The following is a 19,852-nucleotide window of genomic DNA, read 5'->3' as shown; positions in this document are numbered from 1 at the left end:
AGAATTAGATTTAGGGTTAGGGTTAGGAGCTAGGGTTAGAATTAGATTTAGGGTTAGGGATAGGAGCTAGGGTTAGAATTAGATTTAGGGTTAGGGTTAGGGTTAGGGTTAGGCGCTAGGGTTAGAATTAAATTTAGGGTTAGGAGCTAGGGTTAGAATTAGATTTAGGGTTAGGGATAGGAGCTAGGGTTAGAATTAGATTTAGGGTTAGGGTTAGGAGCTAGGGTTAGAATTAGATTTAGGGTTAGGGTTAGGAGCTAGGGTTAGAATTAGATTTAGGGTTAGGGATAGGAGCTAGGGTTAGAATTAGATTTAGGGTTAGGAGCTAGGGTTAGAATTAGATTTAGGGTTAGGGTTAGGAGCTAGGGTTAGAATTAGATTTAGGGTTAGGGTTAGGAGCTAGGGTTAGAATTAAATTTAGGGTTAGGGTTAGGAGCTAGGGTTAGAATTAGATTTAGGGTTAGGAGCTAGGGTTAGAATTAGATTTAGGGTTAGGAGCTAGGGTTAGAATTAGATTTAGGGTTAGGGTTAGGAGCTAGGGTTAGTTTTATGTATATAGACTCTTTTTCCCCTTTTTTTCTCTACTGTGTTATCGACTTGTTTATTGTTTACTCCATGTGTAACTCTGTGTTGTTGTCTGTTCACACTGCTTTGCTTTATCTTGGCCAGGTCACAGTTGTAAATGAGAACTTGTTCTCAACTAGCCTACCTGGTTAAATAAAGGTGTTCTCAACTAGCCTACCTGGTTAAATAAAGGTGTTCTCAACTAGCCTACCTGGTTAAATAAAGGTGTTCTCAACTAGCCTACCTGGTTAAATAAAGGTGTTCTCAACTAGCCTACCTGGTTAAATAAAGGTGTTCTCAACTAGCCTACCTGGTTAAATAAAGGTGTTCTCAACTAGCCTACCTGGTTAAATAAAGGTGAAACAAAAATAAATAAAAAGGCTTAAGTTTAGGCTTTAGGTTTAGGCTTAGGTTTAGGCTTAGGTTTAGGCTTAGGTTTTTGGGTTAAGGTCAGGGTTAAGGTCAGGGTTAAGGTTAGGGTTAGGGTTAGGGAAAAGTAGGAGTTTGGGTTAGGGTGAGGTTTAGGGAAAATAGGATTTTGAAAATAATCCTCTCACTATCATTGGGAGCGGTTTTTGACGGTGCCCATTTCCTGTGTCAAATCGCACTCTAGAGGCCTCATGGGTGGAATGTTATGAATATTTTTCACAATTTCATCATTTATAAACATTATTTTAAAAAAAAATCTAAAATCCAGTGTTTCTATGTTTCTACATGTTTCTACATTTCAACTCTATATCTGACATGGTACAGGTGTCTTATTTTATTAAGTCCATAACCATGTGTGTGAAGTGGATACTTTAGTTTCAAAGTAGATTTGTTTAAGACAACCAAGAACCACACTGTGTGTGAGCCTGATTTATCCCACTGCAGTAAAAGGTCACTCAATCTAAAGGCTTCTTCCTACAGAGTGTAAAAACCAGCAGCCTGTCAATATCATAGCGTCCGGGAGACACTGGTGTCTAAGGAATATGCCCTGGAAAGAGTGTGACTTGCAGCGACACACACACACGCACGCATGCACGCACACACACAGGCACGCACGCACACACACACACACACACACACACACACACAGGCACGCGCACGCACGCACGCACGCACGCACGCACGCACGCACGCACGCACGCACGCACGCACGCACACACACACACACACACACACACACACACACACACACACACACACACACACACACACACACACACACACACACACACACACAGGGGTGCTTTTCAACTCAGCATTGGGCTAAAGGGACGCCAGCTGACATCTCCTCACATGCCTGATGGGAGAGATAGAAATAGACTCAGCAAAAACCAGCTAACGGAAGGAGAGGACTTCAAACTAGCTCACACAGACAGACATACCACACAGACAGACATACCACACAAAGCTAGACTTACAGAGCTTCACTGCTTTACCTCAAACCACTGGTAGACTAGCCAAACGAAGTACCAACATTAACAGCCCCACAACACTTATAAAACAACCTATGATACAGGAGCTAACAGTACACTATGCTAATGAAACACTTATACCAATGATGCTACCACACACCAATCCAACTGTACAGTAAATCAGAGCTCTCGCCAAATAGAGAGAGAGCAGAAAGAGAGCAGAGAGATAAATGAACAAGGAGAGAGAATGAAAAAGAGAAAGAGAGGGGGAGATAGAGAGAGCGGGGAAAGAGATAAAGGGAGACCAGAGAGCAAGAGTGGGAGAGAGCAGAGAGAAAGAGAGAGCAGAGAGAGCGAGAGGGGGAGAGAACAGAGCGAAAGAGAGAGCAGAGAGAGGGGGGAGAGAAAGAGAGCAGAGAGAGGGAGATAGAGAGAGAGAGAGAGAGAGAGAGAGAGAGAGAGAGAGAGAGAGAGAGAGAGAGAGAGAGAGAGAGCAGAGAGGGGGATAGAGGGAAGAGAGAGAGAGGGAGAGAGGGAGAGAGCAGAGAGTGAGAGGGGGATAGAGGGGAAAGAGAGAGAGAGAGAGAGAGAGAGAGAGAGAGAGAGAGAGAGAGAGAGAGAGAGAGAGAGAGAGAGGGAGAGAGAGAGAGAGAGAGGAGAGAGAGAGAGAGAGAGAGAGAGAGAGAGAGAGAGAGAGAGAGAGAGAGAGAGAGAGAGAGAGAGAGAGAGAGAGAGAGAGAGAGAGAGAGAGAGAGCAGAGAGTGAGAGGGGGATAGAGGGGAAGAGAGAGAGAGAGAGGGAGAGAGAGAGAGAGGGGGGGAAGAGAGAGGGAGAGAGAGAGAGAAATAGAGAGAGAGAGAGGACTTGTGGCTTGTCCAGCTTGTTGCCATGGTGCTATGAGTGTTAGCAGGCAGCATGCAGGAGCTAGGAGTTTCCCCTGTCACACACAGGAAGCAATAAAACACACAACAGAGCGGGACGTATTTGGATCGGAAAATTCAGGTTAGAAGGGAACACATTTTTTAAGCTCGGAAAATGCAGTGTGTCAGAATGGTGTTCCTCAGACTTTTCACCTAGTCTACACAGCGTTCCGTCACGTTGACGACACCAGGGCCTGGTACTGGTACTGTGTATTTACTGTGGTTTACAGAGACAATTTAATGTCCCAGTAATAAAACATACACCAATCCTCGTCTAACGAAACCCACCAACAAGTAGCTTTGTTTTCATAAGGATTGACCTTTGGGGCGGCAAATCCATTAAATGTTTGGGTTTGTGCAAGCAGATTGTGGGTGGGCGGATTTTAGATTCAGACAAAACAAAGGCGTGTTTGTGTATGTGTGTGTGTGTGTGTGTGTGTGTGTGTGTGTGTGTGTGTGTGTGTGTGTGTGTGTGTGTGTGTGTGTGTGTGTGTGTGTGTGTGTGTGTGTGTGTGTGTGTGTGTGTGTGTTTGTGTTAGCGTGGGTGCAAAGTGTGAGTGTGAGTGTGGGGGTGGTCTGTTTTCATGTGCGGTTTCAAAAAACACATCTAGTCTAATAATCACTCTGTATCATAACCATGGACAAAAACCACAACTCTCTCAGGCACAGGCCGACAGAAACATTGCTAGTTTTTTAACTGGCAATCGCAACAAGGCTTCTATGCACTTTCTACTGACAAGTGTAGTAACAGGATGTTGCCTTGAGCATTTGAAGATCATTCTACCTGGAAATAATGTAAGTTAGCATTTTTCATCATGAATCATGTTCTGGAGTCAGCTCTGCAGAGTGGTCACTAGCTGGCACAGACACAAAGTCATCAAATTTAAACATAACCCTAACCTTAACCCAAACCTTAACCACACTGTTAACACTAACCTTAAATTAGATCCCAAAATAACATTTTTGTTTTTATAAATGTTTACAATATAGCCAATTTGACTTTGCAGCTGGCCTATCTAAGGGGAAATCAGTTCTGCCTCCAGGAGAAGAGTCATGACAATATTGTCAAACTGAGGAAAAAACACTAAGAAAGAAACACTGGGGAAAAAGGCCGTAATGGAACAGCAACGTTGTAATGTGCAGATCAATACTGAAAAGAAAGGCCTAAAAAGTCCCTGAAATCATTATGGCATATGACCATTAGAGAAAGCGATTAGACAGTGTGATAGATATAGTCTTCTAATATTGAGGGAGACGTATTATCATGTGAAACCGACTGCATCTCTGTTTTTAGAAATGCTTCACTTATTCAGGAGGGTAAATGAGCATCCTTCATTTCTCAGAGCAGCTGGTCATTTCTCAGTGACTCCGGCGGTTTTATCTAAGGTCTGTTTTTAGACTGCTCATCCTTATAGATGGCTGCTTCATATCTTGAGTACAATCTGCCTGTCTGCCTGTGTGTCTATATTTCTGTCTCTATGACTGTTAGAGAACATTAATGATGGAGTCTGTGTATGATCAGTAACCAGTCTATTAACTTTTATGAACATTCCTCTCTTTGGGAGGTAGTTTGTCCTCGGTCTCTGAACACGGCCCAGACTGTATATTTACAGAACATGTTGCGTCAGACCCAGCCTCATCCTGTGTCATGAAGAACCATTCTCTAGTGAAAACTCCCATATCTGTCTGTCCTCAGGTTTATGACAAGGCCTAATCACTAGAATTTGTGTTTAAAGGTGACCAGAACCAAAATGATTTATCTCTCTCCCTCCTCTCTCTCTTTTTGTCTCTGTCTCTGTCTCTCCTGCTCTCCTAATATGGAGTTGTATCCCGGAGACAGAGAGAGAGAGGAGTCCCCAGATCAAAGAGTTTACATCAGCTGTAACATGGCCAGCCAGGAGGTGAACAGGCCAACCGGCAGAGCTGACTGTCCAAGACAGGTCAGCTCCCATGTAAGGCCGCAGAACACACACACGCACAAAAATGATCTCCCTATCCCACTCGCAAGCATGCACGCACCCACACACACAGGTTTCCAATCAGTGCTTAAAAGCCCCAGACACTGGCTGGGATTGGATCTGTGTATTTGTTTCATTAGACCACAGTATGAAGAGCGTTTGTGATTATGGTTTCATCACACAGAAAATCTGATTTCTAATGATTTCTAAGTATTTTGCTCCGACAGTGCGGTTCAATAAATTCCCAGGGTACTTGTTTGAAGATCTGAGTGTGTCTGCTTTATGCAGACTTACATTGGAAAAAGTCCTCGTCTAGTTGCGAAAAGAGTTCACTTGTTCAGATTTTAGTGCTAACAGTTCAACATTTCCCTGTGTGGAAAGCCTTGTTAGAGCAGGGGCTTGTGGGAAATGCTTGTGGCCTGCTGAATCCCTAATCAGAGCCTTACATAAACGTTTGCTGTCCCACTTTTACAACGCACATCTAATGCATCAATCCAGACTCTGTCCTCTTCTACAAGACCATGGTGCTTGCCTACGGAGCTGTGAGGGGAACGGCACCTCAGTACCTCCAGGCTCTGATCAGGCCCTACACCCAAATAAGGGCACTGCGTTCATCCACCTCTGGCCTGCTCGCCTCCCTACCACTGAGGAAGTACAGTTCCCGCTCAGCTCAGTCAAAACTGTTCGCTGCTCTGGCTCCCCAATGGTGGAACAAACTCCCTCACGACGCCAGGACAGCGGAGTCAATCACCACCTTCCGGAGACACCTGAAACCCCACCTCTTTAAGGAATACCTAGGATAGGATAAAGTAATCCTTCTCACCCCCCTTAAAATATTTAGATGCACTATTGTAAAGTGGTTGTTCCACTGGATGTCATAAGGTGAATGCACCAATTTGTAAGTCGCTCTGGATAAGAGCGTCTGCTAAATGACTTAAATGTAAATGTAAATGTTCTAAAAGTCAACCACATGGACCCCAGCCATCCCCACAGTGTCACCCCCTCCATACTCCTCCTCAACACTGGGGTGCGATAGTGTTAAACTGATCAACCACCAGCACATTTACTGTAGTCCAGGTCAATTACCTTGATCAGCTTCCTGAAAGCTTTTCCAAGGACAGGACACATCTCCAGAGTTGAGATTGGCTCGGTCGGCCAATAGTAAGTAAAGTTTTCCCTGGCTGGGAGTAGAGAAGGCAGCTGAATAGCTGGGGTGCATATGGGCTGGCTGGGACTGCCTGTACGGTGCTTGTATGTTGTGCTAATGTTTCAGCTGACAGGATGACTAGGAGTCTAGTTATAACATGTGGACCTGGAAGAGGCCCAGGGGGCTCCATGTCTGTCTACTGCCCTGCTCTGACATGGTCAAGGTGACATCCCTACATAACCAACTCACAATACAACACAACACATCTCTACCAATGTAACACAACACATCTCTACCAATGTAACATAACACATCTCTACCAATGTAACACAACACATCTCTACCAATGTAACATAACACATCTCTACCAATGTAACACAACACATCTCTACCAATGTAACACAACACATCTCTACCAATGTAACACAACACATCTCTACCAATGTAACATAACACATCTCTACCAATGTAACATAACCAACTCACAATACAACATAACACATCTCTACCAATGTAACACAACACATCTCTACCAATGTAACACAACACATCTCTACCAATGTAACACAACACATCTCTACCAATGTAACACAACACATCTCTACCAATGTAACACAACACATCTCTACCAATGTAACACAACACATCTCTACCAATGTAACACAACACATCTCTACCAATGTAACACAACACATCTCTACCAATGTAACATAACACATCTCTACCAATGTAACACAACACATCTCTACCAATGTAACATAACACATCTCTACCAATGTAACATAACCAACTCACAATACAACATAACACATCTCTACCAATGTAACACAACACATCTCTACCAATGTAACACAACACATCTCTACCAATGTAACATAACACATCTCTACCAATGTAACACAACACATCTCTACCAATGTAACACAACACATCTCTACCAATGTAACATAACACATCTCTACCAATGTAACATAACACATCTCTACCAATGTAACATAACACATCTCTACCAATGTAACACAACACATCTCTACCAATGTAACATAACACATCTCTACCAATGTAACATAACACATCTCTACCAATGTAACATAACACATCTCTACCAATGTAACATAACACATCTCTACCAATGTAACATAACCAACTCACAATACAACATAACACATCTCTACCAATGTAACACAACACATCTCTACCAATGTAACACAACACATCTCTACCAATGTAACATAACACATCTCTACCAATGTAACATAACACATCTCTACCAATGTAACATAACCAACTCACAATACAACATAACACATCTCTACCAATGTAACACATCTCTACCAATGTAACACATCTCTACCAATGTAACACAACACATCTCTACCAATGTAACACAACACATCTCTACCAATGTAACATAACACATCTCTACCAATGTAACATAACACATCTCTACCAATGTAACATAACACATCTCTACCAATGTAACATAACACATCTCTACCAATGTAACATAACACATCTCTACCAATGTAACATAACACATCTCTACCAATGTAACATAACACATCTCTACCAATGTAACACATCTCTACCAATGTAACATAACACATCTCTACCAATGTAACATAACACATCTCTACCAATGTAAACACATCTCTACCAATGTAACATAACACATCTCTACCAATGTAACATAACACATCTCTACCAATGTAACATAACACATCTCTACCAATGTAACATAACACATCTCTACCAATGTAACATAACACATCTCTACCAATGTAACACATCTCTACCAATGTAACATAACACATCTCTACCAATGTAACACATCTCTACCAATGTAACATAACACATCTCTACCAATGTAACACAACACATCTCTACCAATGTAACATAACACATCTCTACCAATGTAACACATCTCTACCAATGTAACATAACACATCTCTACCAATGTAACATAACACATCTCTACCAATGTAACATAACACATCTCTACCAATGTAACATAACACATCTCTACCAATGTAACATAACCAACTCACAATACAACATAACACATCTCTACCAATGTAACACAACACATCTCTACCAATGTAACACAACACATCTCTACCAATGTAACACAACACATCTCTACCAATGTAACACAACACATCTCTACCAATGTAACACAACACATCTCTACCAATGTAACACAACACATCTCTACCAATGTAACACAACACATCTCTACCAATGTAACACAACACATCTCTACCAATGTAACATAACACATCTCTACCAATGTAACACAACACATCTCTACCAATGTAACATAACACATCTCTACCAATGTAACATAACCAACTCACAATACAACATAACACATCTCTACCAATGTAACACAACACATCTCTACCAATGTAACACAACACATCTCTACCAATGTAACATAACACATCTCTACCAATGTAACACAACACATCTCTACCAATGTAACACAACACATCTCTACCAATGTAACATAACACATCTCTACCAATGTAACATAACACATCTCTACCAATGTAACATAACACATCTCTACCAATGTAACACAACACATCTCTACCAATGTAACATAACACATCTCTACCAATGTAACATAACACATCTCTACCAATGTAACATAACACATCTCTACCAATGTAACATAACACATCTCTACCAATGTAACATAACCAACTCACAATACAACATAACACATCTCTACCAATGTAACACAACACATCTCTACCAATGTAACACAACACATCTCTACCAATGTAACATAACACATCTCTACCAATGTAACACAACACATCTCTACCAATGTAACACAACACATCTCTACCAATGTAACATAACACATCTCTACCAATGTAACATAACACATCTCTACCAATGTAACATAACACATCTCTACCAATGTAACACAACACATCTCTACCAATGTAACATAACACATCTCTACCAATGTAACATAACACATCTCTACCAATGTAACATAACACATCTCTACCAATGTAACATAACACATCTCTACCAATGTAACACATCTCTACCAATGTAACATAACACATCTCTACCAATGTAACATAACACATCTCTACCAATGTAACACATCTCTACCAATGTAACATAACACATCTCTACCAATGTAACATAACACATCTCTACCAATGTAACATAACACATCTCTACCAATGTAACATAACACATCTCTACCAATGTAACATAACACATCTCTACCAATGTAACACATCTTTACCAATGTAACATAACACATCTCTACCAATGTAACACATCTCTACCAATGTAACATAACACATCTCTACCAATGTAACACAACACATCTCTACCAATGTAACATAACACATCTCTACCAATGTAACACATCTCTACCAATGTAACATAACACATCTCTACCAATGTAACATAACACATCTCTACCAATGTAACATAACACATCTCTACCAATGTAACATAACACATCTCTACCAATGTAACATAACACATCTCTACCAATGTAACACATCTCTACCAATGTAACATAACACATCTCTACCAATGTAACACATCTCTACCAATGTAACATAACACATCTCTACCAATGTAACACATCTCTACCAATGTAACATAACACATCTCTACCAATGTAACATAACACATCTCTACCAATGTAACATAACACATCTCTACCAATGTAACATAACACATCTCTACCAATGTAACATAACACATCTCTACCAATGTAACATAACACATCTCTACCAATGTAACACATCTCTACCAATGTAACATAACACATCTCTACCAATGTAACATAACACATCTCTACCAATGTAACACAACACATCTCTACCAATGTAACACATCTCTACCAATGTAACATAACACATCTCTACCAATGTAACATAACACATCTCTACCAATGTAACATAACACATCTCTACCAATGTAACATAACACAGCTCTACCAATGTAACACATCTCTACCAATGTAACATAACACATCTCTACCAATGTAACACAACACATCTCTACCAATGTAACATAACACATCTCTACCAATGTAACATAACACATCTCTACCAATGTAACATAACACATCTCTACCAATGTAACATAACACATCTCTACCAATGTAACATAACACATCTCTACCAATGTAACACAACACATCTCTACCAATGTAACACAACACATCTCTACCAATGTAACATAACACATCTCTACCAATGTAACACAACACATCTCTACCAATGTAACACAACACATCTCTACCAATGTAACACAACACATCTCTACCAATGTAACATAACACATCTCTACCAATGTAACACAACACATCTCTACCAATGTAACATAACACATCTCTACCAATGTAACACAACACATCTCTACCAATGTAACATAACACATCTCTACCAATGTAACACAACACATCTCTACCAATGTAACATAACACATCTCTACCAATGTAACATAACACATCTCTACCAATGTAACACAACACATCTCTACCAATGTAACATAACACATCTCTACCAATGTAACATACCACATCTCTACCAATGTAACATAACACATCTCTACCAATGTAACACAACACATCTCTACCAATGTAACACAACACATCTCTACCAATGTAACACAACACATCTCTACCAATGTAACATAACACATCTCTACCAATGTAACACATCTCTACCAATGTAACATAACACATCTCTACCAATGTAACATAACACATCTCTACCAATGTAACACATCTCTACCAATGTAACATAACACATCTCTACCAATGTAACATAACACATCTCTACCAATGTAACATAACACATCTCTACCAATGTAACATAACACATCTCTACCAATGTAACATAACACATCTCTACCAATGTAACATAACACATCTCTACCAATGTAACACAACACATCTCTACCAATGTAACACAACACATCTCTACCAATGTAACACAACACATCTCTACCAATGTAACACAACACATCTCTACCAATGTAACATAACACATATCTACCAATGTAACACAACACATCTCTACCAATGTAACACAACACATCTCTACCAATGTAACACAACACATCTCTACCAATGTAACACAACACATCTCTACCAATGTAACACAACACATCTCTACCAATGTAACACAACACATCTCTACCAATGTAACATAACACATCTCTACCAATGTAACACAACACATCTCTACCAATGTAACATAACACATCTCTACCAATGTAACATAACACATCTCTACCAATGTAACATAACACATCTCTACCAATGTAACACAACACATCTCTACCAATGTAACACAACACATCTCTACCAATGTAACACAACACATCTCTACCAATGTAACATAACACATCTCTACCAATGTAACATAACACATCTCTACCAATGTAACATAACACATCTCTACCAATGTAACATAACACATCTCTACCAATGTAACACAACACATCTCTACCAATGTAACATAACACATCTCTACCAATGTAACATAACACATCTCTACCAATGTAACATAACACATCTCTACCAATGTAACACAACACATCTCTACCAATGTAACATAACACATCTCTACCAATGTAACACAACACATCTCTACCAATGTAACATAACACATCTCTACCAACACAACACATCTCTACCAATGTAACACATCTCTACCAATGTAACATAACACATCTCTACCAATGTAACATAACACATCTCTACCAATGTAACATAACACATCTCTACCAATGTAACACAACACATCTCTACCAATGTAACACAACACATCTCTACCAATGTAACACAACACATCTCTACCAATGTAACACAACACATCTCTACCAATGTAACACAACACATCTCTACCAATGTAACATAACACATCTCTACCAATGTAACATAACACATCTCTACCAATGTAACATAACACATCTCTACCAATGTAACACAACACATCTCTACCAATGTAACATAACACATCTCTACCAATGTAACATAACACATCTCTACCAATGTAACATAACACATCTCTACCAATGTAACATAACACATCTCTACCAATGTAACATAACACATCTCTACCAATGTAACATAACACATCTCTACCAATGTAACACAACACATCTCTACCAATGTAACATAACACATCTCTACCAATGTAACACAACACATCTCTACCAATGTAACACAACACATCTCTACCAATGTAACATAACACATCTCTACCAATGTAACATAACACATCTCTACCAATGTAACACAACACATATCCAGGTACCAATACCAATGGGAGTCCTGTCGAGTCATGTCATGTCATGTTTTTAGACAGATACTGTATTCCTGTCATTGTAGTCAAGGTAAACTATGAGTAAAGCCAACAGTGTTTTATGGACATAGTTAGGGGAAGAGTAGTTTTTTATTACCAGGAAAAATCTAACTTGGCCCGAGCCACGACCAACTGTGAACCCTAAAGGGTAAAACAGAGCTCCAGGGGCCCAAATGTCTCTCTTTTTTAATGAAAGGACAGCCAGTAAAAAAATGTCTGTCGATGTTGTCCCAGATCAGGTGAATTCTCTGACTGCGTATCATTGGCACCCATTCTGGGCCTACCAATTAAACATGATCAGTTGGCATCGACCATCATTAGGCCAAGTAGGTCAGAGCAGAACAGAGCTCCCCAGACAACATGAGCCCTGGACAGAAGGAAGGATGGAGGGCGTTCTCGTGTGGAACCTTACAGAAGACACCATGGTCACTCTGAGCAGACACGTAAATGAATCACAACATGGACACAGAAAGGGACTACTGGTTGTATCGATCCAGCCAAGCCAATGAGCTGAGATGGTCTGCTGTGTAGGCCTGCTACATACATGTCCCAATAGAAGTGTGAGAGATGAGACTGCCATTGGTTGAATTACGGCAGTGTAATACTTCTATAACATGTATATAAGCCAACCAGGACTGTTGGGGATTTCCTATCCACAGTCCCAAAGGAGTTTGTTAAATTGTCTCGGGCATACGGACGCCAATATGGCAACCTGGAAAACCCTCCCTACAATCAGCACTGCGCCTGCCTAGCATCCACACACACAGACCAAAATAGAACAGTCCGGCGTTACGCGGCTTATTATCATTGAAACCAGCACAAATTTGTACCCGCCACCCTTAGGAATGACATGTCGTGTGTGTGTTTGACCGCAAGTATGTGTATGCACTGTGTGTGCCTGAGTGCATGTCAGACCTCTTGATCCCAACTGGCTGTGTAAAATCATTAGATGGCCTCGGCAGTGCCCACAAATCCATTTGGAATCCTCAGATTAGTTCCCCCCGGAGCTACCCTATTTGTGTCCTCATCCAAATTTTCCAGGATGAATGTATACATACCCTGCCCTGCCTCATCCCCACAACCCGTGACAGAGAAGGCCTCCAGGAAATAATGATCATGAGATGGGGAGACAAATGGTGCTAGACTTCACTTCTGCTCCACTCTGTGCTTTTCTCTCCAGAAAAGCCAATACTTGGCTAGTTACAATTAATTTAGCCCTAAGTCTCCCAAATGGGAATATGGATTCTCACACAGTAATGCCATGAGAAGAGAAAGAGATAACAAGGAAGAGAGAGAGAGAGATAACAAGAGAGAGGGACAGGGAGAGAGAGAACAAGAGGGAGAGAGAGCGAGAGAGAGAGAGAACAAGAGAGAGAGACGAGAGAGAGAGAGAGAGAACGAGAGAGAGAGAACAAGAGAGGGAGAGAGAGCGAGAGAGAGAACAAGAGAGAGAGAGAGAGAGGGAGGTATGGAGAGAGAGAGAGAGAGAGAGAGAGAGAGAGAGAGAGAGAGAGAGAGAGAGAGAAGAGAGAGAGAGAACAAGAGAGAGAACAAGAGAAGGAAGAGAGAGAGAGAGATAACAAGAGAGAGGGACAGGGAGAGAGAGAACAAGAGGGAGAGAGAGAGAGAGAGAGAGAGAGAGAGAGAGAGAGAGAGAGAGAGAGAGAGAGAGAGAGAGAGAGAGAGAACAAGAGAGAGAGAGAGAACAAGAGAGAACAAGAGAGAGAGAGAACAAGAGAGGTAGAGAGAGAGGTAGAAATAATGAAAGAGAGAGAGAGAACAAGAGGGAGAGAGAGCGAGAGAACAAGAGAGGGAGAGAGAGCGAGAGAGAGAGAACGAGAGAGAAAGAGAGAGAGAGAGAGAGAGAGAGAGCGAGAGAGAGAGAGAGAGAGATAACGAGAGAGAGAGAACAAGAGAGGGAGAGAGAGCGAGAGAGAGAACAAGAGAGAGAGAGGGGCGAGAGAGAAAGGGAGGTATGGAGAGTGAGAGGACGGGAACGTGGAATCAGAGAGAAAGTAGTTTTAACAGCAGGGTTTTGTAAGTCAACTAATTGATGTTTAGGATTTTGAGCAGCACTGGGCTTTTGTGCTGAACGAAACACTTTTTCTGTTGGAGGGAAATGACAACTTTACTGGCTACTGGGTCAATGCCAGAGCTCTCCGACACATCAGAGGCAGCCGGGACTGCAGTGTCCAGTGGAAACCGCTGTTAGGGGAGGGAGGGAGGAGGGAAGAGGGGGTTAAATCATCAGGAGCAGGGCTCTGGTTAGTCCAATCAATTAATACTTTGACCACAGCTTCATTCATTTGCTCCTATTATACTGTCTCTTGTTTCCTACATGAGTTATTGAATACTAGTCCACAAGAAGAGACTGCAATATAACAGCCCCATATGACAGGAAATGACTTGTAATAAACTGGCCCTAGCTGACGTTTCTGCCTTTTTGTCCCACAGTAAGGTCAGGTCTGGACTGAGGTGCAGTCCAGTACAGAGGGATGTAAAGTCTAGAATGACTGGAGCTACAGGAGTGGCTGATACATGGAAGCAGTGGGATGGAGAGAACACCAATGGACAGACACTGGCTGATTGAATCACAGAGAGAAAACAGAGCAAAGAGTGGAAAACAGTCATTATTCAACTTGTCTACACACACACACACACACACACACACACACACACACACACACACACACACACACACACACACACACACACACACACACACACACACACACACACACACACACACACACACACACACACACACACACACACACACACACACACACACACACACACACTAGGCTCTCATTTCTTGTGACGCTAGCATACAAGAACACACACATGCTTCCTCAGCCGCCACAAGCCAATATGGCCGGCTATGCTGGAAAAACGAGTACATATCAATTATAATCTGGGTGTACGGAATGCATAGAGGCCATTGACAAGCAATCTTACTAGAGAAGCAGAGAGAGCAGAGTGCTATCTAATCTTATGAGAGAAACAGAGAGAGCAGAGTGCTATCCAATCTTACTAGAGAAACAGAGAGAGCAGAGTGCTATCTAATTTTATGAGAGAAACAGAGAGAGCAGAGTGCTATCCAATCTTATGATAGAAACAGAGAGAGCAGAGTGCTATCCAATCTTACTAGAAAAACAGAGAGAGCAGAGTGCTATCCAATCTTATGAGAGAAACAGAGAGAGCAGAGTGCTATTCAAATTTTACTAGAGAAACAGAGAGAGCAGAGTGCTATTCAAATTTTACTAGAGAAACAGAGAGAGCAGAGTGCTATCCAATCTTACTAGAGAAACAGAGAGAGCAGAGTGCTATCCGATCTTACTAGAGAAACAGAGAGAGCAGAGTGCTATCCGATCTTACTAGAGAAACAGAGAGAGCAGAGTGCTATCCAATCTTACTAGAGAAACAGAGAGAGCAGAGTGCTATCCAATCTTATGAGAGAAACAGAGAGAGCAGAGTGCTATTCAAATTTTACTAGAGAAACAGAGAGAGCAGAGTGCTATCCAATCTTACTAGAGAAACAGAGAGAGCAGAGTGCTATCCAATCTTACTAGAGAAACAGAGAGAGCAGAGTGCTATCCAATCTTATGAGAGAAACAGAGAGAGCAGAGTGCTATCCAATCTTACTAGAGAAACAGAGAGAGCAGAGTGCTATCCAATCTTACTAGAGAAACAGAGAGAGCAGAGTGCTATCCAATCTTACTAGAGAAACAGAGAGAGCAGAGTGCTATCCAATCTTATGAGAGAAACAGAGAGAGCAGAGTGCTATCCAATCTTATGAGAGAAACAGAGAGAGCAGAGTGCTATCCGATCTTACTAGAGAAACAGAGAGAGCAGAGTGCTATCCAATCTTACTAGAGAAACAGAGAGAGCAGAGTGCTATCCAATCTTATGAGAGAAACAGAGAGAGCAGAGTGCTATCCAATCTTATGAGAGAAACAGAGAGAGCAGAGTGCTATCCAATCTTACTAGAGAAACAGAGAGAGCTATCCAATCTTACTAGAGAAACAGAGAGAGCAGAGTGCTATCCAATCTTATGAGAGAAACAGAGAGAGCAGAGTGCTATCCAATCTTATGAGAGAAACAGAGAGAGCAGAGTGCTATCCAATCTTATGAGAGAAACAGAGAGAGCAGAGTGCTATCCAATCTTATGAGAGAAACAGAGAGAGCAGAGTGCTATCCAATCTTATGAGAGAAACAGAGAGAGCAGAGTGCTATCCAATCTTATGAGAGAAACAGAGAGAGCAGAGTGCTATCCAATCTTACTAGAGAAACAGAGAGAGCAGAGTGCTATCCAATCTTACTAGAGAAACAGAGAGAGCAGAGTGCTATCCAATCTTACTAGAGAAACAGAGAGAGCAGAGTGCTATCCAATCTTATGAGAGAAACAGAGAGAGCAGAGTGCTATCCAATCTTACTAGAGAAACAGAGAGAGCAGAGTGCTATCCAATCTTACTAGAGAAACAGAGAGAGAGCTATTTATAAGAGCTACAGTATTTATAAGAGCTATTTATAAGAGCTAGGTAACTGAGTGAGCCATTTGGATAATGGGAATGTAAATATTAATGACAATTGTTTTATATACAGTTTATCTGATGATCGCTGGAGAGAAATGTGAAACCAGTCACACGGCAGTAAACTAAAGCATATCAACATGTCACCTGTTCCACAGTGATGTCTATGAAATGCTGGCCTTATAATTTGCAGATATGAAATGTGGAGACACAAGCTATTAGCTTCTGTAGCCATACGTAAATGACAGTATAGTGCCAAAGTTGACTTCATATTGATTTCTAGAATGTTTTAATTACAGTAAATGCCCAGACCTTTCACTCTATTTGTACCATTGGTTTGGTGTTAAATATTTGCCACTATCAGTAGCCACTGTCCGTTATACCAACATACAGTTAGAACTGTCACTGGCAGTTTCCTCACATGTTGCACCATTACATTACATTGTTAGTTGACCTTTCTTTCCTCTGTGACGTTCATGTGGTTGTTCAGGAACACTAGCAATAGTGGTCATATTAGGCTAACGTATTAGGTTGAGACATGTATCCTATTTCAATCATCATGGAACGCAGGCCATATTTAGCAGTTTAAACCTGGAGTCTGGCGCACAGTTCAAAGATGACTGGACCATTGTCATCACAGTCCATTGATTAGTGAGGATTATTAGGGTAGATTTATAGGACTACTGGTCGAACCCTATTCTACACTTTTCTCACCTTCCAATATTTCATGGATCGAACTTGTATATGACAACTTTCAGGACGAATAAAAACACTGTATTTTTGAGTCACTAATATATTTTGTGCATAAAGGCTCTCCAAACCTGTTTTTTATTATTCATAAATACTTTCCTAACCCTAAATAATATAGAAGATCAGAGTATTTTTAAATCTACCAGTTGGTGCTGAAAAGGAGATGAATATGAGTGTATTTACATGGCTTTCTTTCATCTAACCTTCTCTCTGTATATTCTACTATTCTGAACCTTCTCTCTGTATATTCTACTATTCTGAACCTTCTCTCTGTATATTCTACTATTCTGAACCTTCTCTCTGTATATTCTGAACCTTCTCTCTGTTTATTCTGAACCTTCTCTCTGTATATTCTGAACCTTCTCTGTGTATATTCTGAACCATCTCTCTGTATATTCTGAACCTTCTCTCTGTATATTCTACTATTCTGAACCTTCTCTCTGTATATTCTGAACCTTCTCTCTGTATATTCTACTATTCTGAACCTTCTCTCTGTATATTCTATTATTCTGAACCTTCTCTCTGTATATTCTGAACCTTCTCTCTGTATATTCTGAACCGTCTCTCTGTTTATTCAACTATTCTGAACCTTCTCTCTGTTTATTCAACTATTCTGAACCTTCTCTCTGTATATTCTATTATTCTGAACCTTCTCTCTGTATATTCTGAACCTTCTCTATGTATATTCCGAAACTTCTCTCTCTATATTCTACTATTCTGAATCTTCTATTTGTTTATTATACTATTCTGAACCTTCTCTCTGTATATTCTATTATTCTGAACCTTCTCTCTGTATATTCTAAACCTTCTCTCTGTATATTCTGAACCTTCTCTCTGTTTATTCAACTATTCTGAACCTTCTCTCTGTTCATTCAACTATTCTGAACCTTCTCTCCGTATATTCTACTATTCTGAACCTTCTCTCTGTTTATTATACTATTCTGAACCTTCTCTCTGTTTATTCTACTATTCTGAACCTTCTCTCTGTATATTCTACTATTCTGAACCTTCTCTCTGTATATTCTACTATTCTGAACCTTCTCTCTGTATATTATACTATTCTGAACCTTCTCTCTGTATATTCTACTATTCTGAACCTTATCTCTGTATATTCTATTATTCTGAACCTTATCTCTGTATATTCTACTATTCTGAACCTTCTCTCTGTATATTCTGAACCTTCTCTCTGTATATTCTACTATTCTGAACCTTCTCTCTGTATATTCTATTATTCTGAACCTTCTCTCTGTATATTCTGAACCTTCTCTCTGTTTATTCAACTATTCTGAACCTTCTCTCTGTATATTCTGAACATTCTCTCTGTATATTCTATTATTCTGAAACTTCGATTTGTTTATTCTACTATTCTGAATCTTCTCTCTGTATATTCTACTATTCTGAACCTTCTCTCTGTATATTCTACTATTCTGAACCTTCTCTCTGTATATTCTGAACCTTCTCTCTGTATATTCTACTATTCTGAACCTTCTCTCTGTATATTCTACTATTCTGAACCTTCTCTCTGTATATTCTACTATTCTGAACCTTCTCTCTGTATATTCTGAACCTTCTCTCTGTATATTCTGACCCTTCTCTCTGTATATTCTACTATTCTGAACCTTCTATTTGTTTATTATACTATTCTGAATCTTCTCTCTGTATATTCTACTATTCTGAACCTTATCTCTGTATATTCTACTATTCTGAACCTTCTCTCTGTATATTCTGAACCTTCTCTCTGTATATTCTACTATTCTGAACCTTCTCTCTGTATATTCTACTATTCTGAACCTTCTCTCTGTATATTCTACGATTCTGAACCTTCTATTTGTTTATTATACTATTCTGAATCTTCTCTCTGTTTATTCTATTATTCTGAACCTTCTCTCTGTATATTCCACTATTCTGAACCTTCTCTCTGTATATTCTGAACCTTCTCTCTGTATATTCTATTATTCTGAACCTTCTCTCTGTATATTCCACTATTCTGAACCTTCTCTCTGTATATTCTGAACCTTCTCTCTGTTTATTCTATTATTCTGAACCTTCTCTCTGTATATTCCACTATTCTGAACCTTCTCTCTGTATATTCTGAACCTTCTCTCTGTATATTCTATTATTCTGAACCTTCTCTCTGTATATTCCACTATTCTGAACCTTCTCTCTGTATATTCTGAACCTTCTCTCTGTTTATTCAACTATTCTGAACCTTCTCTCTG

General features: G+C 40.2%; 1 protein-coding gene across 2 annotated transcripts in view; it reads right to left on the bottom strand.

Moving 5' to 3' along the window:
• LOC124041146 (sodium/calcium exchanger 1-like) overlaps positions 1-19,852 on the bottom strand; it is a 228,537-nt gene that overhangs the window by 57,260 nt on the left and 151,425 nt on the right. The window lies entirely within an intron of this gene.

The sequence above is a fragment of the Oncorhynchus gorbuscha genome, linkage group LG08, assembly GCF_021184085.1.
Source record: "Oncorhynchus gorbuscha isolate QuinsamMale2020 ecotype Even-year linkage group LG08, OgorEven_v1.0, whole genome shotgun sequence".
NCBI classification, from domain to species: Eukaryota; Metazoa; Chordata; class Actinopteri; order Salmoniformes; family Salmonidae; genus Oncorhynchus; species Oncorhynchus gorbuscha.
Note: the sequence above shows the minus strand (reverse complement) of the source record. Positions and strands in the feature narration are given on the sequence as shown.